This window comes from Bufo bufo, chromosome 4, assembly GCF_905171765.1.
Source record: "Bufo bufo chromosome 4, aBufBuf1.1, whole genome shotgun sequence".
Taxonomy (NCBI): domain Eukaryota; kingdom Metazoa; phylum Chordata; class Amphibia; order Anura; family Bufonidae; genus Bufo; species Bufo bufo.
Genome location: NC_053392.1, coordinates 624,199,530 through 624,227,060, shown reverse-complemented (window position 1 = coordinate 624,227,060; position 27,531 = coordinate 624,199,530). Strand labels below are relative to the sequence as shown.

Sequence of the window (27,531 nt, the reverse complement as noted above, 5' to 3'; positions counted from 1 at the left end):
AGATGGGCGCGAACGTACAGATAATATGATTATTTGCTGGAGCTGTAATAATATAATGCATGTTTTGTTAATACTAATGTGAATATATAACACAGTTAGCGATATGTTACACCTGTGAATCAGGCGGTGCGGGGGTTTAAAAAGACGTGCTTCCATCCATCCCACTGAGGCCTTGAGAAAGCGCCGCACGACGCAAAACGGCCGTAGGCGAGGAGTTGTGCTACATTGTTACCCTCCCTGTATCGTGCACTTTAATTAATAAAAGGATAGTCGGCAAGTCGGGTGAGGGATGTGCTTTTCGGGTGAGTGCCATGGGTCGGGTGAGTGCCATGGATGTGCTTTTCTACGTTGGATTGTATCTATCTGGGACTTTATCGCCCACCTATGCCTCCGTAATAGAGGCCAAGGTGAGTGGTGCCGATCGGCTGTTTCATTATTTGGGATTAAATAATATAATCTATGCAAGGCCTAGACTCCAGCTAAATACATAAAAGTATTACAACAACCATACCCATTATAGGAGATGGTCAGTTCCACTCAGTGAAGGAGTACCGATTTTGCCACCGATTTTGCTTCGTCAGCCTGAGTTTAAAAAAAAAATTGCATAATGGCTGTGCTTCTCTGTACAATCATAACTGGGAAGGAACAGTTATGTTTGGGCTTCCAAAATGTTTTTTTTTTTCAGCCTACTTATTCCCTGTTTCAGCAGCAGAGCTAGATGCATTTCACTCAGAAGCAGGGGGCGTCTCGCTTCATCCAGCACTGTACTGCTGTGGCATCTTTTCCCTTACGTCCCGCTATGTTTGTTCTCAGCTCACAGAACAGATAAGGAGGGGGCGATCCCACTGACAGACACGCGTGAGGCTCCTGTGAATTCGGACGCAGAGTAGAGGCAGTTCTCTTATCAGGCTCACAATCCCCCGCGTCCTCTCTACTGTCTCCTGTGTCTCTGTTACCAGGGACGGATCTTGCCTGACAATAGGCAGCGACCGGAAACTTGTGCTTGGTCCCTTAGACCCCATCATGTTTCCATAGATGTTAATGTGGGCCCCTCTGTATAGGGCCCAGTCATCGCTATTGCCTGTACAGCTCCTATTAATAGGCCACTGGTGATTTTTGGGGAATAGGAGACAGAATTAAAGGGGCCTCTGATTTTATTTAGATAAAACATAATCACTCGATCATAAATGAGAAGTTCTACAACACGTCTCATACACCTAGTGCCTCAATTCCTCACCATTTTTAGGATCTCTGCTTGCTGCCAAGGCATGAGAAAACTCTTGTTTCCATTCAGAGGCAGTCGTCCTATACGTAGCTAGTCCTGCTGAGATATGGATACAATTGTATCCAGTCTAGACTATCTGGACTCCAGACTGATACATTGTAGCAAAGTAGAGATGTGTGCAGCTCATAGAGCAGTAAGGGCCCCATAGCAAGGATCAAACCAGGGCCCCCACACAGGACAGAAGGGTTTCCGCCTAAACCCCTTTCAGTGACCTTTGGGCCATTTTTCCACTGCCTCGTTTGCTAAAAGTTGTTCCTTTAGAGCAGGCATGTCTAAACGGCGGCCCTCCAGCTGTTGCAAAACTACAACTCCCAGCATGCTCTAATAGCTGTAAGCTATCCAGGCATGCTGGGAGTTGTAGTTTTGCAACAGCTGGAGGGCCGCCGTTTGGACATGCCTGCTGTAAGCTATCAAGGCATGCTGGGAGTTGTAGTTTTGCAACAGCTGGAGGGCCGCCGTTTGGACATGCCTGCTTTAGAGGGTAGAGTCCTGACCAGTAGAAGAGGAGAAGATCACAACTAAGACTGGGCCCCACAGCAGTCGCATGGTAGTTACGCCCCTGCACCTATATTAAGAATTGCTGCCTCTGAATGTAAGCATTCACTGACAGCTAGCGGGTATCTTTAAATCAGAGAGCCTGTTAGAAAACATTCATTTATACAGTTAAACTTTATTTATTGTAATTATTTAAAACTTGCATTATATTCACAATACAAATGAATCACAGCACGACCGGCACCAGCAATTCCGAAATCCATTTTGTAGCTTGAAAGGGCGATTAATAATCCGACCCTTCCCCGCAGTTATGGCTGCAACGCTACGGTTTTCACACGCAGATTTATGACTCTGGAATAATACTTTGCTGCTCGTTAGCCGAACGGTGGATTCTGCGCTGGAAACACTTTGTATGTGTTGGAAGCGATTTCTATACATTGTATTTCTTCTAGGATGTTGCATTAATTATTGCTGAAACAACAGCTGCTTCTGGGCAGCGTCTTACGTGAGGTCGTCCCACAGCTGCTAGGAATTAGTGCTCCACATTAGGTGGCGATATGGGCCACGCCAGAATTCTAGGACCCAGAGTAATAATGTCTATATAGGTACAGCTGCCCTCGGTGCTATAATATTACTATTATTCTGATTGACTATTATGTGCACTGCATTTTACCGGCATAAGGTGTTTTACCTCCTGCGTTCCCCAAAATGCACCACAGTGAATGTCCCTGCTGGTGTGAGGTGATGTAGGGTGGATGGAGCCTTCATATGGTTGGTGACCAGGCAGATCCTGGCCAGTAAGGGGCCCACAGGCCTGGCTTCAGATTCCAATACAGGTTTTCAATTATTATTATTCTCATTATTATTAGTCGTCGTCCTAGTACTAGTACTGTCACTACTACTAGTGTTGAGCGAACTTGTGTTTTCAAGTTCGGCGCACAAGATGAGGGTTATCTAAGAATTCCGTTATGGATTCTGCTCCCACGGACCATAAGTTATGGTCCGTGGTAGCGGAATCCCTAACAGAATTCTTCGATAGCCCGAACCTTGTACTCCGAACGTGAAAACACAAGTTCCCTCAACACTAACTACTGCTTAAACTACTAATATCCCTGGTGTCCAGTGGGATAGTAATCATATATAGTGGGTTAATAATAATAATATTCCTGGTGTCTAGTTGGTTAATAATAATTTCCCTGGTGTCTAGTGGGTTAATAATAATTTCCCGGGTGTCTAGAAACATAGAAACATAGACATAGAATGTGTCGGCAGATAAGAACCATTTGGCCCATCTAGTCTGCCTAATATACTGAATCCTATGAATAGTCCCGGGCCACTATCTTATATGAAGGATGGCCTTATGCCTATCCCATGCATGCTTAACCTCCTCCACTGTATTTGCAGCTACCACTTCTGCAGGAAGGCTATTCCATGCATCCACTACTCTCTCAGTAAAGTAATACTTCCTGATATTACTTTTAAACCTTTGCCCCTCTAATTTAAAACTGTGTCCTCTTGTGGTAGTTTTTCTTCTTTTAAATATGCTCTCCTCCTTTACCGAGTTGATTCCCTTTATGTATTTAAAAGTTTCTATCATCTCCCCTCTGTCTCTTCTTTCTTCCAAGCTATACATATTAAGGTCCTTTAACCTTTCCTGGTAAGTTTTATCCTGCAATCCATGGACCAGTTTAGTAGCTCTTCTCTGAACTCTCTCTAGAGTATCTATATCCTTCTGGAGATATGGCCTCCAGTACTGCGCACAATACTCCAAGTGAGGTCTCACCAGTGTTCTGTACAGCGGCATAAGCACTTCACTCTTTCTACTGCTTATACCTCTCCCTATACATCCAAGCATTCTGCTGGCATTTCGTGCTGCTCTATTACATTGTCTTCCCACCTTTAAGTCTTCTGAAATAATTACTCCTAAATCCCTTTCCTCAGATACTGAGGTCAGGACTGTGTCAAATATTCTATATTCTGCCCTTGGGTTTTTACGCCCCAGGTGCATTATCTTGCACTTATCCACATTAAATTTCAGTTTCCAGATTTTTGACCATTTCTCTAGTTTTCCTAAATCCTTTTCCATTTGGCGTTTCCCTCCAGGAACATCAACCCTGTTACATATCTTTGTGTCATCAGCAAAAAGACAAACCTTACCATCGAGGCCTTTTGCAATATCACTTATGAAGATATTAAACAAAATTGGTCCCAGTACAGATCCCTGTGGAACCCCACTGGTAACATTACCTTGTTTTGAATGTTCTCCATTGACTACCACCCTCTGTTGTCTGTCACTCAGCCACTGCCTAATCCACTCAACAATATGGGAGTCCATGCTCAATGACTGCAGTTTATTGATAAGTCTTCTATGTGGGACAGTGTCAAAAGCCTTACTAAAATCTAGATATGCGATGTCTACTGCACCTCCACCGTCTATTATTTTATTCACCCAGTCAAAAAAATCTATAAGATTTGTTTGACATGATCTCCCTGAAGTAAACCCATGTTGTTTTTCATCTTGCAATCCATGGGATTTTAGATGTTCCACAATCCTATCCTTTAATAGGGTTTCCATTAATTTGCCTACTATTGATGTCAGACTCACTGGTCTATAGTTGCTCGATTCCTCCCTACTACCTTTCTTGTGAATGGGCACGACATTTGCCAATTTCCAATCTTCCGGGACGACTCCTGTTACTAATGATTGGTTAAATAAATCTGTTAACGGTTTTGCCAGCTCACCACTAAGCTCTTTTAATAATTTTGGGTGTATCTCATCAGGCCCCTGTGACTTATTTGTCTTCACCTTAGACAGCAAACTTAGAACATCTTCCTCTAGTGGGTTAATAATAATTTCCCGGGTGTCTAGTGGATTAATAATAATTTCCCAGGTGTCTAGTTGGTTAATAATAATTTCCCGGGTGTCTAGTGGGTTAATAATAATTTCCCGGGTGTCTAGTGGGTTAATAATCATTTCCTGGGTGTCTAGTGGGTTAGTAATAATTTTCCGGGTGTTTAGTGGGGTAATAATAATTTCCCAGGTCTGTAGTGGGTTAATTATAATTCCCCGGGTGTCTAGTCAGTTAATATTAATTTCCCAGGTGTCTAGTGGGTTAATAATAATTTCCTGGTGTCTAGAGAGTTAATAATTTCCCTGGTGTCTAGAGAGTTAATAATTTAACTGGTGTCTAGAGGGTTAATAATATCCCTGGTGTCTAGAGGGTTAATCATTTCCCTGGTGTCTAGAGGGTTAATCCTTTCCCTGGTGTCTAGAGGGTTAATCATTTTCCGGCACATTAGGCTTGCCGGTTGCTCTCTTCACTGTGGGGTCTCTGCTGGATGCTCGGCTGGTCCGGTGGGGTCCAGCTCCCAGTCTCCCAGTATAAATAATGATTGGTGATGGCTCTCGTCAGGCGCGGAGGTCGCCCGTTACCGGGAAGGACTCGGCTGCTGTGACTTTCTAGGACCTCGCTCACTGAGATTCTGCCCGGAAACCTCTGCACATTCGTCATTTTGTAGCCATTTCTTTACCCAGTTTGTGCACATCTGACGGCCGCCGAGGAGATGACTTGGCCTCAGCAATGCTACATGTTGGACAACCGCACTGTAAAGCCTCTTTCATACGGACATACGGAAACGGAGTGCTCACGGAGTACATTCCGCTTTTTTTGCGGACCCATAGAAATGAATGGTTCCGTATATGGACAGTATGCGGAACGCAATAAACGGCCCCTATACGGAACGCAAAAAACGTTGGTGTGAACGAGCCCTAAAGCTGAGGGTGGGGGGACAAATGTCCCTCTGAGACCATCGCCCAGGGGCTCAGATACAAGGGGCCGTCAGTGACCTGTGTGCACAAATGTAACCGTGAATAGAATGTAATATAAATTACTGACTTCTGATCGGATAAAAATAATAATAATAATTAGGAGCAAAATCACTTACTAAATGAAACTTTTGGGGTCTAAGGCCTCTTTCACACGGGCGTCATGTTTTTTGCCAGGATAAGATGCGGATGCGTTGCGGGAAAATGCACGATTTTTCCGCACGAGTGCAAAACATTGTAATGCGTTTTGCACTCGCGTGAGAAAAATCGCGCATGTTTGGTACCCAAACCCGAACTTCTTCACAGAAGTTCGGGCTTGGGATCGGTGTTCTGTAGATTGTATTATTTTCCCTTATAACATGGTTATAAGGGAAAATAATAGCATTCTGAATACAGAGTGCATAGTACAATAGCGCTGGAGGGGTTAAAAAAATAAATAAAATAATTTAACTCCCCTTAATCCACTTGATCGCGCAGCCGGCTTCTCTTCTGTCTTCATCTTTGCTGTGTGCAGGAAAAGGACCTGTGATGACGTCACTGCGCTCATCACATGGTCTGTCACATGATCCATCACCATTGTAAAAAGATCATGTGACGGACCATGTGATGAGCACAGTTACGTCATCACAGGTCCTATTCCTGTGAACAGCAAAGATGAAGACAGAAGAGAAGCCGGCTGCACGATCAAGTGGATTAAGGGGAGTTAAATTATTTTATTTATTTTTTTTAACCCCTCCATCCCTATTGTACTATGCACTCTGTATTCAGAATGCTATTATTTTCCCTTATAACCATGTTATAAGGAAAAATAATAATGATCGGGTCTCCATCCCGATCGTCTCCAAGCAACCGTGCGTGAAAATTGCACCGCATCCGCACTTGCTTGCGGATGCTTGCGATTTTCACGCAGCCCCATTCACTTCTATGGGGTTTGCGTTACGTGAAAAACGCACAAAGAGGAGCATGCTGCGATTTTCACGCAACGCACAAGTGATGCGTGAAAATCACCGCTCGAGTGCACAGCCCCATAGAAATGAATGGGTCTGGATTCAGCGCGGGTGCAATGCGTTCAACTCACGGATCCCACCCGCGCTAAAATCTCGCCCGTGTGAAAGAGGCCTAAGGGAGAAGTAATAATATCCCAGCGGTCAGGCGGGTGAGTATCATCCCCACTGTCTATAGGGCTGGTAATAATATTTCTGAAATGTATTGAGTTGGCTCCTAAATGGTACCCCCCCCCCATGTCTCCTGCTCAGTAATAATTAATTCTGGCTATTAACGGGTTAACAATTTAATGGTAGCAGTGAGTAACAATGTCTATAATAATGAGCCCTTAGTAGTCTGCCTGGTATCTATATCTTATATCTTTAGGATTCATTATCAGTATAATACCTTCGGTGTCTAGAGGCTAAAGGGGTCCTCGCACTTCAGTAAATGGCATTTATCCTGTAGACACAGTTAATACAAGGCACTTACTAATGTATTGTGATTCTCCATGTTGCCTCCTTTGCTGGCTGGATTCATTTTTCATGGCTCGTTTCCAGGGGTTGTGACCACGGCTGCAGCGCAGACACCAGGTGGCCTGGGTGGGAGATGTGCGCCCGTGTGCACTCCCACAGTCCTGGCCACCAGAGAGGGTGGCGTTTTTCCTATAACGTGCAAGCGCGACCACCACGGCTGGGTGGTCGTAACCTCAGGAAACAAGCGGTGTGTAATGAGATGGAAAAATGAATCCAGCCAGCAAAGGCGGCAACATGGAGAATCACAACACATTAGTAAGTGCCTTGTGTTAGCTTTCTCTACAGGATAAATGCTCTGGGTATTTCTTACAGCGCAGCGCCGACAGATTCCAAGTAACAAGCAGCAGAATCCCACCTGCAGCTTTGGATGTGACTAGAGCATACCAATGCTGTATACGAAGTTCACGGCAATGTAAACTGAGTAACGATGTCCGATCATTATTATTTTCCCTTATAACATGGTTATAAGGGAAAATAATAGCATTCTGAATACAGAATGCATAGTACTGGAGGGGTTAAAAAATAATAATAATAATTAAACTCACCTTAATCCACTTGCTCGCGTAGCCCGGCTTCTCTTCTGTCTTCTTTGCTGTGCACAGGAAAAGGACCTTTGATGACGTCACTACGCTCATCACATGGTCCGTCACATGATCCATCACCATGGTAAAAGATAATGTGATGGACCATGTGATGAGCGCAGTGATGTCATAAAAGGTCCTTTTCCTCACAGATGAAGACAGAAGGAGATGCCGGCTGCGCGAACAAGTGGATTAAGGTGAGTTTAATTATTTATTTATATTTTTAACCCCTCCAGCGCTGTTGTACTATGCATTCTGTATTCAGGATGTTATTATTTTCCTTTATAACCATGTTATAAGGGGAAATAATTCAATCTACAGAACACCGATCCCAAGCCCAAACTTCTGTGAAGAAGTCCGGGTTCGGGTCTGGGTACCAAACATGCCTATTTTTCTCACGCGAGTGCAAAACGCATTACAATGTTTTGCACTTGCGCGGAAAAAATTGCGCATTTTCCCGCAACGCACCCGCATCTTATCCGGGCCAAAAACATGACGCCCGTGTGAAAGAGGCCCAGAACATGATCGGCCACCAGGAAGTGTATCCCCCTGCACGGGTCAGCTGGTTATAGACACAATCTTATACTATCATCATCTGATAGGCAAGTAACGAAATTCTTCTGCGTTGCATTTTTTGAGAAAAAAAGGTTTTTCCAGTTTGTACAATTATTTATTTCCATTTTTTTCCAATCCACATTATCTTCGTTCTGAATTATTAGAGCAGGAAGTGTCTTAGGCTGGGTTCACACGGGCAAGATTTCCGCGCGGGTGCGATGCATGAGGTGAACGCATTGCACTGAATCCGGACCCATTCATTTCTATGGGGCTGTGCACATGAGCGGTGATTTTCACGCATCACTTGTGAGTTGCGTGAAAATCGCAGCATGTTCTATTTTGTGCGTTTTCCACCCAACGCAGGCCCCATAGAAGTGCATGGGGCTGCGTGAAAATCGCAAGCATCCGCAAGCAAGTGCGGATGCGGTGCGATTTTCACGCACGGTTGCTGAGATAAAAGTCTATTCACTGTATTATTTTCCCTTATAACATGGTTAATAATAATAGCATTCTTTAATACAGAATGCTTAGTAGAAGGTCAATTGAGGGTTAAAATTTAAAAATAAATTAACTCACCTCCTCCTCTTGATCGCGTAGCTGCCGTTCGCTTCTTACTTCTTTAATCATGAGCTGCCAGCTAAAGGACCTGTGGTGACGTCACATCACATGGTCCATCACATGGTCAATCTCTCGTTTCTCATCAATCGTTATCTTTCATCCTGCTGAAAAGTTTTCGTTCCTTGGTCGCAGATCTGTTCGTATAAGATGGAGTCGTCTACTCGCTCACAGATCGGTACTTTGTAGAGTACAATTAATGGGCGAATGTACGAATGAACAGCGCACCATGTAATGAGCACATTTCTAGTGGAATCTTTGATTTATAATCGTTGTCTGCGAGACATCTGCTGGTCTAATATAAGCCTCAGCGCTCATGCACATGACCATTGCTGTTTTTTTTGGTCTGCAAATTACGGATCTGCAAAACACGGATACCAGCGTGTTAATTTTGGTGCTATGTGTCAGGCTAGATTTCTCTAAACCTAGATGTGCCAAACTGCTCCAGAATCCAGGTGCAGTCACCTTAGTAAATGTCTTAGGCCCCGTGCACACGAACGCATGCGCCCCGTTGCCGTTTTGCGGACTGCATTCACGGATGCGGACCCATTCACTTGAATGGATCCGCAAATCCGGAGATGCAGAATGGTGCGTAACGGAAGCACAGAACGGAACCCTACGGAAGCACTTCCGTCGGGTTTCGTCCCGTACTTCCGTTCCGCAAAAAGATAGAGCATGTCCTATCTTTTTGTGGAACGGCCGGATCGCGGACCCATTCAAGTAAATGGGTCCGCGATCCGATGCGGCTGCCCCACGGACTATGTTCGTGCATTGCGGCCCGCATTTTGCAGGCCGCAGTACGACCACGGGGCGCACACGTTCATGTGCAAGAGGCCTTAGTAAAAGATGAGTCGTGTGTCACCCTGACATGTGTCAAGCACCAGTCACACCTTTAGCTACATATCTGATCTGTTTCATCTGTGCAGAATGTAACTTTTATTTAGAAACTTTTAAAACAACCTAAACATACAACAACAAAAATGTAACATAATGTTTACATAATAGTAACAATAGGATCTGATAGGATATCATGTAATTATGCCTTGAGGCTGTGGACTGGACAGCCCCTCCCCAAGTACCCTAGTGCACATGGGTGTCACAGTGGATGGGTCAGGCGTGTCTTACATGGGTGTCACAGTGGATGGGTCAGGCGTGTCTTACATGGGTGTCACAGTGGATGGGTCAGGCGTGTCTTACATGGGTGTCACAGTGGACGGGTCAGGCGTGTCTTACATGGGTGTCACAGTGGATGGGTCAGGCGTGTCTTACATGGGTGTCACAGTGGATGGGCCAGGCGTGTCTTACATGGGTGTCACAGTGGACGGGTCAGGCGTGTCTTTCATGGGTGTCACAGTGGACGGGTCAGGCGTGTCTTACATGGGTGTCACAGTGGATGGGTCAGGCGTGTCTTACATGGGTGTCACAGTGGATGGGCCAGGCGTGTCTTACATGGGTGTCACAGTGGATGGGTCAGGCGTGTCTTACATGGGTGTCACAGTGGATGGGTCAGGCGTGTCTTACTTGGGTGTCATAGTGGACGGGTCAGGCGTGTCTTACATGGGTGTCACAGTGGATGGGTCAGGCGTGTCTTACATGGGTGTCACAGTGGATGGGTCAGGCGTGTCTTACATGGGTGTCACAGTGGATGGGTCAGGCGTGTCTTACATGGGTGTCACAGTGGATGGGTCAGGCGTGTCTTACATGGGTGTCACAGTGGATGGGTCAGGCGTGTCTTACATGGGTGTCACAGTGGATGGGTCAGGCGTGTCTTACATGGGTGTCACAGTGGATGGGTCAGGCGTGTCTTACATGGGTGTCACAGTGGATGGGTCAGGCGTGTCTTACATGGGTGTCACAGTGGATGGGTCAGGCGTGTCTTACATGGGTGTCACAGTGGATGGGTCAGGCGTGTCTTACATGGGTGTCACAGTGGATGGGTCAGGCGTGTCTTACATGGGTGTCACAGTGGATGGGTCAGCCGTGTCTTACATGGGTGTCACAGTGGATGGGTCAGGCGTGTCTTACATGGGTGTCACAGTGGATAGGTCAGGCGTGTCTTACATGGGTGTCACAGTGGATGGGTCAGGCGTGTCTTACATGGGTGTCACAGTGGATGGGTCAGGCGTGTCTTACATGGGTGTCACAGTGGATGGGTCAGGCGTGTCTTACATGGGTGTCACAGTGGATGGGTCAGGCGTGTCTTACATGGGTGTCACAGTGGATGGGTCAGGCGTGTCTTACATGGGTGTCACAGTGGATGGGTCAGGCGTGTCTTACATGGGTGTCACAGTGGATGGGTCAGGCGTGTCTTACATGGGTGTCACAGTGGATGGGTCAGGCGTGTCTTACATGGGTGTCACAGTGAATGAGTCAAGCGTGTCTTACATGGGTGTCACAGTGGATGGGTCAGGCGTGTCTTACATGGGTGTCACAGTGGATGGGTCAGGCGTGTCTTACATGGGTGTCACAGTGGATGGGTCAGGCGTGTCTTACATGGGTGTCACAGTGGTTGGGTCAGGTGTGTCTTACATGGGTGTCACAGTGGATGGGTTAGGCGTGTCCTACATGGGTGTCACAGTGAATGAGTCAAGCGTGTCTTACATGGGTGTCACAGTGGATGGGTCAGGCGTGTCTTACATGGGTGTCACAGTGGATCGGTCAGCCGTGTCTTACATGGGTGTCACAGTGGACGGGTCAGGCGTGTCTTACATGGGTGTCACAGTGGATGGGTCAGGCGTGTCTTACATGGGTGTCACAGTGGATGGGTCAGCCGTGTCTTACATGGGTGTCACAGTGGATGGGTCAGGCGTGTCTTACATGGGTGTCACAGTGGATGGGTCAGGCGTGTCTTACATGGGTGTCACAGTGGATGGGTCAGGCGTGTCTTACATGGGTGTCACAGTGGATGGGTCAGGCGTGTCTTACATGGGTGTCACAGTGGATGGGTCAGGCGTGTCTTACATGGGTGTCACAGTGGATGAGTCAGGCGTGTCTTACATGGGTGTCACAGTGGATGGGTCAGGCGTGTCTTACATGGGTGTCACAGTGGATGGGTCAGGCGTGTCTTACATGGGTGTCACAGTGGATGGGTCAGGCGTGTCTTACATGGGTGTCACAGTGGATGGGTCAGGCGTGTCTTACATGGGTGTCACAGTGGATGGGTCAGGCGTGTCTTACATGGGTGTCACAGTGGATGGGTCAGGCGTGTCTTACATGGGTGTCACAGTGGATGGGTCAGGCGTGTCTTACATGGGTGTCACAGTGGATGGGTCAGGCGTGTCTTACATGGGTGTCACAGTGGATGGGTCAGGCGTGTCTTACATGGGTGTCACAGTGGATGGGTCAGGCGTGTCTTACATGGGTGTCACAGTGGATGGGTCAGGCGTGTCTTACATGGGTGTCACAGTGAATGGGTCAGGCGTGTCTTACATGGGTGTCAGAGTGGATGGGTCAGGCGTGTCTTATATGGGTGTCACAGTGGATGGGTCAGGCGTGTCTTACATGGGTGTCACAGTGGATGGGTCAGGCGTGTCTTACATGGGTGTCACAGTGGATGGGTCAGGTGTGTCTTACATGGGTGTCACAGTGGATGGGTTAGGCGTGTCCTACATGGGTGTCACAGTGAATGAGTCAAGCGTGTCTTACATGGGTGTCACAGTGGATGGGTCAGGCGTGTCTTACATGGGTGTCACAGACGATGGGTCAGGCGTGTCTTACATGGGTGTCACAGTGAATGAGTCAAGCGTGTCTTACATGGGTGTCACAGTGGATGGGTCAGGCGTGTCTTACATGGGTGTCACAGTGGAAGGGTCAGGCGTGTCTTACATGGGTGTCACAGTGGATCGGTCAGCCGTGTCTTACATGGGTGTCACAGTGGACGGGTCAGGCGTGTCTTACATGGGTGTCACAGTGGATGGGTCAGGCGTGTCTTACATGGGTGTCACAGTGGATGGGTCAGCCGTGTCTTACATGGGTGTCACAGTGGATGGGTCAGGCGTGTCTTACATGGGTGTCACAGTGGATGGGTCAGGCGTGTCTTACATGGGTGTCACAGTGGATGGGTCAGGCGTGTCTTACATGGGTGTCACAGTGGATGGGTCAGGCGTGTCTTACATGGGTGTCACAGTGGATGGGTCAGGCGTGTCTTACATGGGTGTCACAGTGGATGGGTCAGGCGTGTCTTACATGGGTGTCACAGTGGATGGGTCAGGCGTGTCCTACATGGGTGTCACAGTGAATGGGTCAGGCGTGTCTTACATGGGTGTCACAGTGGATGGGTCAGGCGTGTCTTACATGGGTGTCACAGTGGATGGGTCAGGCGTGTCTTACATGGGTGTCACAGTGGATGGGTCAGGCGTGTCTTACATGGGTGTCACAGTGGATGGGTCAGGCGTGTCTTACATGGGTGTCACAGTGGATGGGTCAGGCGTGTCTTACATGGGTGTCACAGTGGATGGGTCAGGCGTGTCTTACATGGGTGTCACAGTGGATGGGTCAGGCGTGTCTTACATGGGTGTCACAGTGGATGGGTCAGGCGTGTCCTACATGGGTGTCACAGTGGATGGGTCAGGCGTGTCTTACATGGGTGTCACAGTGGATGGGTCAGGCGTGTCTTACATGGGTGTCACAGTGGATAGGTCAGGCGTGTCTTACATTGGTGTCACAGTGGATGGGTCAGGCGTGTCTTACATGGGTGTCACAGTGGATGGGTCAGGCGTGTTTTACATGGGTGTCACAGTGGATGGGTCAGGCGTGTCTTACATGGGTGTCACAGTGGATGGGTCAGGCGTGTCCTACATGGGTGTCACAGTGGATGGGTCAGGCGTGTCCTACATGGGTGTCACAGTGGATGGGTCAGGCGTGTCCTACATGGGTGTCACAGTGGATGGGTCAGGCGTGTCTTACATGGGTGTCACAGTGGATGGGTCAGGCGTGTCTTACATGGGTGTCACAGTGGATGGGTCAGCCGTGTCTTACATGGGTGTCACAGTGGATCGGTCAGCCGTGTCTTACATGGGTGTCACAGTGCATGGGTCAGGCGTGTCTTACATGGGTGTCACAGTGGATGGGTCAGGCGTGTCTTACATGGGTGTCACAGTGGATGGGCCAGGCGTGTCTTACATGGGTGTCACAGTGGATGGGTCAGGCGTGTCTTACATGGGTGGTGTGTGATTCTACGTGGCCTGCAGTGCCATTATCCAATCCCTGTAGTTTTAGCACCAGACCCTGGATGATCCACTGTCTTTGGGGCAGCTTGCTTTTGAGAAAGGCTTGTCCTTTAAAAGTAGAATAAAGCTTTCTCATCATGTCCCAGGTTCTTCTGTCGCATTTCCATTCTAGTCTTTCTCTCTTGCAACAATTATAAATTTGTTTTATACTCCAGCCACATCCAAATCTGCAGCTGATAATCCACTGGGCAACAGCACACCTTATATATCTGGGTGTATATCCCTTATTAATCCAAAATTAGAGACAGCACTCCTATGGGTTCTTTGCAAATCTCAGGAATTTATTATAGTCACTTCCAATATTGCATCAGTCACACAATGTTTCGGGTGTGATGCGCCCCTTCTTCAGGCAGCTGCTGGTGATCAGTAGATCAGGGGCGGAAGCTTTATTTGTTGGGGACTACAGTGCACTCCTGACAGGTGCAGGTGCTGTCTGTAATTTTGGATTTACCAGCACAAGTCCCCCTGTGGTCTCACGCGCTCCTGCTCTTCTGCTGTATTGCATTGTGAGAGATGTAATGTACAGGAGCCGGATGTCACAGATTATAGGAGCAGGACTGGAATGTTCCGGCCTTAGAACAACCTTGTATGGACATTTCTGGATAATTGTTCCTAATGATGGACATATAGTGGCATTAGATTATGAGCCGCGGTGCGGACAAGGACTGATGTACATTGCTGAGGTATATGTCAGCGCTACATAAGTGACAGTCAATAAATATTCTGCTGGAGTCACCAGAGGTTCACTGCTTCGGGCTGGGAGATATATAACATGTCAGAGTGCGGGTCTGCATTATATAGCATTCCTATCACATTGTATCCTGTACAGGAATGTATACAATGTATGTACCGCGTGTATCCAGTATTTATACAATGTATATACCGCGTGTATCCAGTATTTATACAATGTATATACCGCGAGTATCCAGTATTTATATAATGTATATACCGCGTGTATCCAGTATTTATATAATGTATATACCGCGTGTATCCAGTATTTATATAATGTATATACCGCGTGTATCCAGTATTTATATAATGTATATACCGCGTGTATCCAGTAATTTATACAATGTATATACCGCGTGTATCCAGTATTTATATAATGTATATACCGCCTGTATCCAGTAATTTATATAATGTATATACCGCGTGTATCCAGTATTTATATAATGTATATACCGCGTGTATCCAGTAATTTATATAATGTATATACCGCGTGTATCCAGTATTTATATAATGTATATACCGCGTGTATCCAGTATTTATATAATGTATATACCGCGTGTATCCAGTAGTTTATATAATGTATATACCGCGTGTATCCAGTAATTTATATATAGTATATACCGCGTGTATCCAGTATTTATATAATGTATATACCGCGTGTATCCAGTATTTATATAATGTATATACCGCGTGTATCCAGTATTTATATAATGTATATACCGCGTGTATCCAGTAATTTATATATAGTATATACCGCGTGTATCCAGTATTTATATAATGTATATACCGCGTGTATCCAGTATTTATATAATGTATATACCGCGTGTATCCAGTAATTTATATAATGTATATACCGCGTGTATCCAGTATTTATATAATGTATATACCGCGTGTATCCAGTAATTTATATAATGTATATACCGCGTGTATCCAGTATTTATATAATGTATATACCGCGTGTATCCAGTAATTTATATAATGTATATACCGCGTGTATCCAGTATTTATATAATGTATATACCGCGTGTATCCAGTATTTATATAAGGTATATACCGCGTGTATCCAGTAGTTTATATAATGTATATACCGCGTGTATCCAGTAATTTATATAATGTATATACCGCGTGTATCCAGTATTTATATAATGTATATACCGCGTGTATCCAGTAATTTATATAATGTATATACCGCGTGTATCCAGTAATTTATATAATGTATATACCGCGTGTATCCAGTAATTTATATAATGTATATACCGCGTGTATCCAGTATTTATATAATGTATATACCGCGTGTATCCAGTATTTATATAAGGTATATACCGCGTGTATCCAGTAGTTTATATAATGTATATACCGCGTGTATCCAGTAATTTATATAATGTATATACCGCGTGTATCCAGTATTTATATAATGTATATACCGCGTGTATCCAGTATTTATATAATGTATATACCGCGTGTATCCAGTAATTTATACAATGTATATACCGCGTGTATCCAGTATTTATATAATGTATATACCGCCTGTATCCAGTAATTTATATAATGTATATACCGCGTGTATCCAGTATTTATATAATGTATATACCGCGTGTATCCAGTAATTTATATAATGTATATACCGCGTGTATCCAGTATTTATATAATGTATATACCGCGTGTATCCAGTATTTATATAATGTATATACCGCGTGTATCCAGTAGTTTATATAATGTATATACCGCGTGTATCCAGTAATTTATATATAGTATATACCGCGTGTATCCAGTATTTATATAATGTATATACCGCGTGTATCCAGTATTTATATAATGTATATACCGCGTGTATCCAGTATTTATATAATGTATATACCGCGTGTATCCAGTAATTTATATAATGTATATACCGCGTGTATCCAGTATTTATATAAAGTAAATACCGCGTGTATCCAGTAATTTATATAATGTATATACCGCGTGTATCCAGTATTTATATAATGTATATACCGCGTGTATCCAGTAATTTATATAATGTATATACCGCGTGTATCCAGTATTTATATAATGTATATACCGCGTGTATCCAGTAATTTATATAATGTATATACCGCGTGTATCCAGTATTTATATAATGTATATACCGCGTGTATCCAGTATTTATATAAGGTATATACCGCGTGTATCCAGTAGTTTATATAATGTATATACCGCGTGTATCCAGTAATTTATATAATGTATATACCGCGTGTATCCAGTATTTATATAATGTATATACCGCGTGTATCCAGTAATTTATATAATGTATATACCGCGTGTATCCAGTAATTTATATAATGTATATACCGCGTGTATCCAGTAATTTATATAATGTATATACCGCGTGTATCCAGTATTTATATAATGTATATACCGCGTGTATCCAGTATTTATATAAGGTATATACCGCGTGTATCCAGTAGTTTATATAATGTATATACCGCGTGTATCCAGTAATTTATATAATGTATATACCGCGTGTATCCAGTAATTTATATAATGTATATACCGCGTGTATCCAGTATTTATATAATGTATATACCGCGTGTATCCAGTATTTATATAATGTATATACCGCGTGTATCCAGTATTTATATATAGTATATACCGCGTGTATCCAGTAATTTATATAATGTATATACCGCGTGTATCCAGTATTTATATATAGTATATACCGCGTGTATCCAGTAATTTATATAATGTATATACCGCGTGTATCCAGTAATTTATATAATGTATATACCGCGTGTATCCAGTATTTATATAATGTATATACCACGTGTATCCAGTATTTATATAATGTATATACCGCGTGTATCCAGTATTTATATAATGTATATACCGCGTGTATCCAGTATTTATATAAGGTATATACCGCGTGTATCCAGTATTTATATATAGTATATACCGCGTGTATCCAGTAATTTATATAATGTATATACCGCGTGTATCCAGTAATTTATATAATGTATATACCGCGTGTATCCAGTATTTATACAATGTATATACCGCGTGTATCCAGTATTTATATAATGTATATACCGCGTGTATCCAGTATTTATACAAGGTATATACCGCGTGTATCCAGTATTTATACAATGTATATACCGCGTGTATCCAGTATTTATACAAGGTATATACCGCGTGTATCCAGTATTTATACAATGTATATACCACGTGTATCCAGTATTTATATAATGTATATACCGCGTGTATCCAGTATTTATATAATGTATATACCGCGTGTATCCAGTAATTTATATAATGTATATACCGCGTGTATCCAGTAATTTATATAATGTACAGTACAGACCAAAAGTTTGGACACACCTTCTCATTCAAAGAGTTTTCTTTATTTTCATGACTATGAAGGCATCAAAACTATGAATTAACACATGTGGAATTATATACATAACAAACAAGTGTGAAACAACTGAAAATATGTCATATTCTAGGTTCTTCAAAGTAGCCACCTTTTGCTTTGATTACTGCTCTGCACACTCTTGGCATTCTCTTGATGAGCTTCAAGAGGTAGTCCCCTGAAATGGTCTTCCAACAGTCTTGAAGGAGTTCCCAGAGATGCTTAGCACTTGTTGGCCCTTTTGCCTTCACTCTGCGGTCCAGCTCATCCCAAACCATCTCGATTGGGTTCAGGTCCGGTGACTGTGGAGGCCAGGTCATCTGGCGCAGCACCCCATCACTCTCCTTCATGGTCAAATAGCCCTTACTTTCAAAGTTTTCCCAATTTTTCGGCTGACTGACTGACCTTCATTTCTTAAAGTAATGATGGCCACTCGTTTTTCTTTACTTAGCTGCTTTTTTCTTGCCATAATATAAATTCTAACAGTCTATTCAGTAGGACTATCAGCTGTGTATCCACCTGACTTCTCCTCAACGCAACTGATGGTCCCAACCCCATTTATAAGGCAAGAAATCCCACTTATTAAACCTGACAGGGCACACCTGTGAAGTGAAAACCATTTCAGGGGACTACCTCTTGAAGCTCATCAAGAGAATGCCAAGAGTGTGCAAAGCAGTAATCAAAGCAAAAGGTGGCTACTTTGAAGAACCTAGAATATGACATATTTTCAGTTGTTTCACACTTGTTTGTTATGTATATAATTCCACATGTGTTAATTCATAGTTTTGATGCCTTCATAGTCATGAAAATAAAGAAAACTCTTTGAATGAGGTGTGTCCAAACGTTTGGTCTGTACTGTATATACCGCGTGTATCCAGTAATTTATATAAGGTATATACCGCGTGTATCCAGTAATTTATACAAGGTATATACCGCGTGTATCCAGTAATTTATATAATGTATATACCGCGTGTATCCAGTAATTTATATAATGTATATACCGCGTGTATCCAGTAATTTATACAAGGTATATACCGCGTGTATCCAGTAATTTATATAAGGTATATACCGCGTGTATCCAGTAATTTATACAAGGTATATACCGCGTGTATCCAGTAATTTATATAATGTATATACCGCGTGTATCCAGTAATTTTTATAAGGTATATACCGCGTGTATCCAGTAATTTATATAATGTATATACCGTGTGTATCCAGTAATTTATATAAGGTATATACCGCGTGTATCCAGTAATTTATATAATGTATATACCGCGTGTATCCAGTAATTTATACTTAATCTGACCTTCTCTAAACTTCTGAATGCACTCGTCCAACTGTTCAGTGTTTCAGGACTTTTTGTACAACTTGCTGTTCTCTAACAAGGAGCTTAAGAGCAAAATTCACAACAGGTGTTTGATCCATGATTTGTCCAATAAATTTCCTGGTTCAGTTAGAATTGGTATTAAACAGTCCTCCTCATCATGCTGTTCACATTTTGACATCATGAGACCAAGACGACACCTAACAATTGACACACAGTAGCTCGCCATTGTGAGGCTTCAAGCAGGATGTTCTCAGACAGAAGTGGCCACAGAGCTTAGAGTGTCACAGAGAGTCATCAGCAGGTTGTATCAGAGATACAGAGACGGGAAGAGTCACAGAAAGGCAGAGAAGTGGACGTTGTTGAAGCCGGCTCTCAACCAGAGCCAAATACATTTGCTTTACTGCTCCAAATTAGTAGTAATCCAAGGATTTTACGTGCACGGAAGAAATAACACCGACACACAGTAGGGTTGAAGCAATTTCTCGTTTATTCAAGGAAGTTAAGCAGTTTATAAGGACATCCGAGGAGGCATCCCCCCTGAGGCTCGTGGCATTGTTCCATTGGCTAGAATGCAAAAATAAGAAAAGAGATAACACTTGGCATCTGCGCATTGTGCATTGTTTGGCATGCAAACTATGTAAATATCTAAGAGCAAGCGCCATATTGTAATGGCTTCACACTAAAAGCAGAACAGCATACATCATATGGGACACATCAGGAAGGAGGGTCCTCTTGGGGAGGATGAAACCTTCGTGCTTCAGGGAAGAAAAGGCGTTGTCTGAGAGCTGGAGTATATGGGAGCCATCTTGCAGAATTAAGAATGATAGCCACATCTCCATCAGTGTCCTTTGGCCACATCCCACACTGATGACCGCTTCATTGTGAACAATGTCCTGCGGAACCGCACACAACTCCAGGCACATGTAAGGGAGGTGAGAGGCACCCAAGTGTCACCTCAGACCATTCAAAACCTAGACGACCTACAAGGGTACCTGACCACACCACCAGGCACAGGCGTCATCGTCTTGCATGGGCCAGGGAGCATCTACGCTGGACGAGGGACCAGAGAGCCTCAGAGCTGTTCATTGATGAAAGTAGATTCACGCTGAGCAGAAATGATGGCCACCAACGATGTTGGAGACGTCAAGGAGAGCGCTCTGCATCAGCCACTGTGGTCACCAGATGAGCCTTTGGTGGTGGTGGTGTCACAGTGTGGGCAGGTGTGTCAATAGTCAATCCCTACACTGTGTGACTGGTCCAGTGACAAGCCCAGAATACTTGAAGAACATCAGTAATCCAGTCATTGTGCCTCTGTAGGAACAACACAGGCCTAATGTCATCTTCATGGAGGACAATGCTCCAGCTCATTGAGGTCACATCATTAGGGAACGGCTGCTGGAGACTGTAGGACCTCAAATGGACGTTCCTGCACTTTCTCCAGACCTGAATCCCATTGAAAACCTACGGGATCAGCTGAGTCGCTGTGTAGAGGCGCGTAACTCTGTACCCCAGAACCTCAATGACCTGAGGGCCGCCCTTCAAGAAAAGTGGGATGCCATGCCTCAGTAGCCACTAGGGAACCACAACAGCTCAACACACATTTGGGCGCCAGATCCCTTTGGGCCCCATAGGTCTGATGTGGTTGGCCCCTATACTCATCCTAATGGGGACAACTACATGAAATAACCTCACTTTATGGAATTATTATGACAGCAATTCCCTACTTGCCAGGAAACCCAGGTAACCCCCTATATGAAGCCATTACTGCCCCCTATGGATCCCGTATTCATCTTTTTTGGGCAGGTTTTTACATTCACAATTTCTGGGCGGCTGGGTGACATGGGGCCACTATTTCCTGACACCTGGCTTTCATTGACTCCTATCTACATATTCAGTGATACATCTGCCTCTTCCATGTCGCAACAAAGCAAGGAAAAGCTTTACCGTCGGCCAGATTGGTTGTCAGGTTGTCAGCCAGCTCTCCTTCCAGCATGTTGACAACAGGCCCCATATATACTGGACATTTACAGGATTCCTGTTACCTCGGCCCTTATATCACAGCAGGAATTTCCATCCTACAATTGAGTCCATATGTCTGTCTCAGCACACATCACACGGGACAAACATGTGTGCTCCGTGTGTAATGTCCATGGATAAGAATCCCAGACAGGCGGTGTAATAAGGTGACTGCACAACAGGGGCGGACAGACTAATATAGGATATATGCATCCCCATAACCCATGGGCCCTATGCCACCTCCAGTCTCCTAGAGAGCAAAGTACAGAGCAGAACAGTCCCAGAGTGCAGGCTGATATTATACAGAATACTGATGTAGCAGAGCTGACAGAGTATGGGTCACCTCTAGGGAGGGACATGAAACAGTGGCATAATATGACTGGATGAGTATACCGAAATCCTGCCACATTGTATCCGGCTCTGGTACATATACAAAATATACTCGTCACATCCATTCATATGCTGGTATCACGTTCTGGTTGTAGAATATCTACTCACTGCTAAACCATCAACGAATGAAGGACTTCACCGCCGCTACATCTGCATCTAAGATTTCAAGTGAAGAAAGGTCTTGTGTTTTTGCAAAGTGCAACTGATTTAGAAAAAAAGGCTTAAAAATTCAAAAAAGGAACAAAAAGACAAAATTCTCACAATTGATGTATGACAAGCAAATCTTTATCCCAGTTCTATTGTAAGAGTGATATACTTGTACATAGGAGCAGTATTATAGTAGTTATATTCTTGTACATAGGAGGCAGTATTATAGTAGTTATATACTTGTACATAGGAGCAGTATTATAGTAGTTATATTCTTGTACATAGGAGGCAGTATTATAATAGTTATATTCTTGTACATAGGAGCAGTATTATAGTAGTTATATTCCTGTACATAGGAGCAGTATTATAGTAGTTATATTCTTGTACATAGGAGCAGTATTATAGTAGTTATATTCTTGTACTTAGGAGCAGTATTATAGTAGTTATATTCTTGTACATAGGAGGCAGTATTATAGTAGTTATATTCTTGTACATAGAAGCAGTATTATAGTAGTTATATTCTTGTACATAGAAGCAGTATTATAGTAGTTATATTCTTGTACATAGGAGCAGTATTATAGTAGTTATATTCTTGTACATAGGAGCAGTATTATAGTAGTTATATACTTGTACATAGGAGGCAGTATTATAGTAGTTATATTCTTGTACATAGGAGCAGTATTATAGTAGTTATATTCTTGTACATAGGAGCAGTATTATAGCAGTTATATTCTTGTACATAGGAGCAGTATTATAGTAGTTATATTCCTGTACATAGGAGCAGTATTATAGTAGTTATATTCTTGTACATAGGAGCAGTATTATAGTAGTTATATTCTTGTACATAGAAGGCAGTATTATAGTAGTTATATTCTTGTACATAGGAGCAGTATTATAGTAGTTATATTCTTGTACATAGGAGCAGTATTATAGTAGTTATATTCTTGTACATAGAAGGCAGTATTATAGTAGTTATATTCTTGTACATAGGAGCAGTATTATAGTAGTTATATTCTTGTACATAGGAGGCAGTATTATAGTAGTTATATTCTTGTACATAGGATGCAGTATTATAGTAGTTATATTCTTGTACATAGGAGGCAGTATTATAGTAGTTATATTCTTGTACATAGGAGCAGTATTATAGTAGTTATATTCTTGTACATAGGAGGCAGTATTATAGTAGTTATATTCTTGTACATAGGAGCAGTATTATAGCAGTTATATTCTTGTACATAGGAGGCAGTATTATAGTAGTTATATTCTTGTACATAGGAGCAGTATTATAGTAGTTATATTCTTGCACATAGGAGCAGTATTATAGTAGTTATAGTCTTGTACATAGGAGCGGTATTATAGTAGTTATATTCTTGTACATAGGAGGCAGTATTATAGTAGTTATATTCTTGTACATAGGAGGCAGTATTATAGTAGTTATATTCTTGTACATAGGAGCAGTATTATAGCAGTTATATTCTTGTACATAGGAGGCAGTATTATAGTAGTTATATTCTTGTACATAGGAGGCAGTATTATAGTAGTTATATTCTTGTACATAGGAGGCAGTATTATAGTAGTTATATTCTTGTACATAGGAGGCAGTATTATAGTAGTTATATTCTTGTACATAGGAGGCAGTATTATAGTAGTTATAGTCTTGTACATAGGAGCGGTATTATAGTAGTTATATTCTTGTACATAGGAGGCAGTATTATAGTAGTTATATTCTTGTACATAGGAGGCAGTATTATAGTAGTTATATTCTTGTACATAGGAGCAGTATTATAGCAGTTATATTCTTGTACATAGGAGGCAGTATTATAGTAGTTATATTCTTGTACATAGGAGGCAGTATTATAGTAGTTATATTCTTGTACATAGGAGGCAGTATTATAGTAGTTATATTCTTGTACATAGGAGGCAGTATTATAGTAGTTATATTCTTGTACATAGGAGGCAGTATTATAGTAGTTATATTCTTGTACATAGGAGCAGTATTATAGTAGTTATATTCTTGTACATAGGAGCAGTATTATAGTAGTTATATTCATGTACATAGGAGGCAGTATTATAGTAGTTATATTCTGGTACATAGGACCAGTATTATACTAGTTATATTCTTGTATATAGGAGCAGTATTATAGTAGTTATATTCTTGTACATAGGAGCAGTATTATAGTAGTTATATTCTTGTACATAGGAGCAGTATTATAGTAGTTATATTCTTGTACTTAGGAGCAGTATTATAGTAGTTATATTCTTGTACATAGGAGCAGTATTATAGTAGTTATATTCTTGTACATAGGAGCAGTATTATAGTAGTTATATTCTTGTATATAGGAGCAGTATTATAGCAGTTATATTCCTGTACATAGGATGCAGTATTATAGTAGTTATATTCTTGTACATAGGAGGCAGTATTATAGTAGTTATATTCTTGTACATAGGAGGCAGTATTATAGTAGTTATATTCTTGTACATAGGAGGCAGTAATATAGTAGTTATATTCTTGTACATAGGAGCAGTATTATAGTAGTTATATTCTTGTAGATAGGAGCGGTATTATAGTAGTTATATTCTTGTACATAGGAGGCAGTAATATAGTAGTTATATTCTGGTACATAGGAGCAGTATTATAGTAGTTATATTCTTGTACATATGAGCAGTATTATAGTAGTTATATTCTTGTACATAGGAGCAGCATTATAGTAGTTATATTCCTGTACATAGGAGCAGTATTATAGTAGTTATATTCTTGCACATAGGAGCAGTATTATAGTAGTTATATTCTTGTACATAGGAGGCAGCATTATAGTAGTTATATTCCTGTACATAGGAGCAGTATTATAGTAGTTATATTCTTGCACATAGGAGCAGTATTATAGTAGTTATATTCTTGTACATAGGAGCAGTATTATAGTAGTTACATTCTTGTAGATAGGAGCGGTATTATAGTATTTATATTGTTGTACATAGGAGGCAGTATTATAGTAGTTATATTCTTGTACATAGCAGCAGTATTATAGTAGTTATATTCTTGTACATAGGAGCAGTATTATAGTAGTTATATTCTTGTACATAGGAGGCAGTATTATAGTAGTTATATTCTTGGAAATAGGAGCAGTATTATAGTAGTTATATTCCTGTACATAGGAGCAGTATTATAGTAGTTATATTCTTGTACATAGGAGCAGTATTATAGTAGTTATATTCTTGTACATAGGAGCAGTATTATAGTAGTTATATTCCTGTACATAGGAGCAGTATTATAGTAGTTATATTCCTGTACATAGGAGGCAGTATTATAGTAGTTATATTCTGGTATATAGGAGCAGTATTATAGTAGTTATATTCTTGTACATAGGAGCAGTATTATAGTAGTTATATTCTTGTATATAGGAGCGGTATTATAGTAGTTATATTCTTGTACATAGGAGGCAGTATTATGGTAGTTATATTCCTGTACATAGGAGCAGTATTATAGTAGTTATATTCCTGTACATAGGAGGCAGTATTATAGTAGTTATATTCTGGTATATAGGAGCAGTATTATAGTAGTTATATTCTTGTACATAGGAGCAGTATTATAGTAGTTATATTCTTGTACATAGCAGCAGTATTATAGTAGTTATATTCTTGTACATAGGAGCAGTATTATAGTAGTTATATTCTTGTACATAGGAGGCAGTATTATAGTAGTTATATTCTTGGAAATAGGAGCAGTATTATAGTAGTTATATTCCTGTACATAGGAGCAGTATTATAGTAGTTATATTCTTGTACATAGGAGCAGTATTATAGTAGTTATATTCTTGTACATAGGAGCAGTATTATAGTAGTTATATTCCTGTACATAGGAGCAGTATTATAGTAGTTATATTCCTGTACATAGGAGGCAGTATTATAGTAGTTATATTCTGGTATATAGGAGCAGTATTATAGTAGTTATATTCTTGTACATAGGAGCAGTATTATAGTAGTTATATTCTTGTATATAGGAGCGGTATTATAGTAGTTATATTCTTGTACATAGGAGGCAGTATTATGGTAGATATATTCTTGTAGTTATGGATATTATTGTACTAGAGATATTCTTATACATAGGGTTTATTAAAGTCACACAACCTGTTTTGTAAGACAATTCACATTTCTTCACAGAGATGAACAGTAAATAAACAATTAGATTCTTACATATGAATTGTATAATTTATCCTGTATTATTATAAGATTAGTAAGATTGCTTACATATTATGTGAATTAGGAATGATAGTTATCCTTAAAACTGCATCCTTTATATAATAGAACCACAAAGATTATTTGATACACTCTTTACTCACTATAGTCCATATGTTACATTAAAATTGGATGAATTCATGAGACTCATTTATTATAGCTTATATTTCCTGTTGTGACATCACCATAGCTGAACATCTAAATATAACCTCCGTATATTGATGCCAGAATGCCTCATCATTATTGACAATTATGCCTTTAAGTGGCCATAGTTCCTGTCCGTGATGTCAGATACCGTCTGCACATGGCTGCTGTCTGTGGATATGGCCTCTAAGTGAACTATTTTTCTAATTGATGTTGCAGTAGTTTATCTGTAAGGTTAAAAATAATTTGTATAGTATTAAAATATAATTAACCTAATTATTATATATCACTTCTGGCTGCCGCTTCCATATTTCTGGCAAGTAAACATTATAATAAAATTATATACAGAAGATGTATAACTAATACCAGCTGTACAGATATAATTATATACAGGAGATACCCAGTGTGGCGAAACCGACCTCGCCACTGGGTTTTGGAGAGGACTGGCTGCTGGCCTCTTGCCCCTGGATTATGGGCCATATACTAACTTTTAAACCCCTGAACCTATTCAAGTGAATTTTGGATAGGTTTGTCCCCAAGTTATACTGTTTAAATTGATGTTAGATATATGTATGGCCAATGTAAACTCACAAAGTTGTAACAATTTATAATAAGTGTAACTTGTCAGCTTGGGAGGAATATGCGGGTGTGTTTCTATTGTGCCATTGTCCCATTGTGTGTTTAAATGGTGATGTCTGTCCTGTTGTCCTCACATGTGTATTGGCGATCTCCCTTTGTCCTCAGAGATAATTGGATTGCTCCTCAGGTTGTCTCCGGGACAGAGAGGAGGAGACCATGATGCATTGTGGGGATATGTTGTCCTATGTCACAGTCTTCATTCTGGTCCTCTGGGGGCGTGAACAATTGGTTGCTGTAGTTACATTGTATGTGTTGTAAATTACTGATTGGTTGTATTTCAAACCCCTGTGGGCAGTACTATGTTTGTGGTTTATGAATAAAAGAGGCTGTACGTGAAGTACAGTCAGACCACTGCTTGACCCTCAACACGGAGCCTTGTCTCGTTATTGGGGGGATTCACTGTATGCTGTTAGAGGACC

At 41.8% G+C, this 27,531-nt stretch overlaps 1 protein-coding gene across 1 annotated transcript in view; it reads left to right on the top strand.

Moving 5' to 3' along the window:
• DAAM2 (dishevelled associated activator of morphogenesis 2) overlaps positions 1-27,531 on the top strand; it is a 278,066-nt gene that overhangs the window by 161,188 nt on the left and 89,347 nt on the right.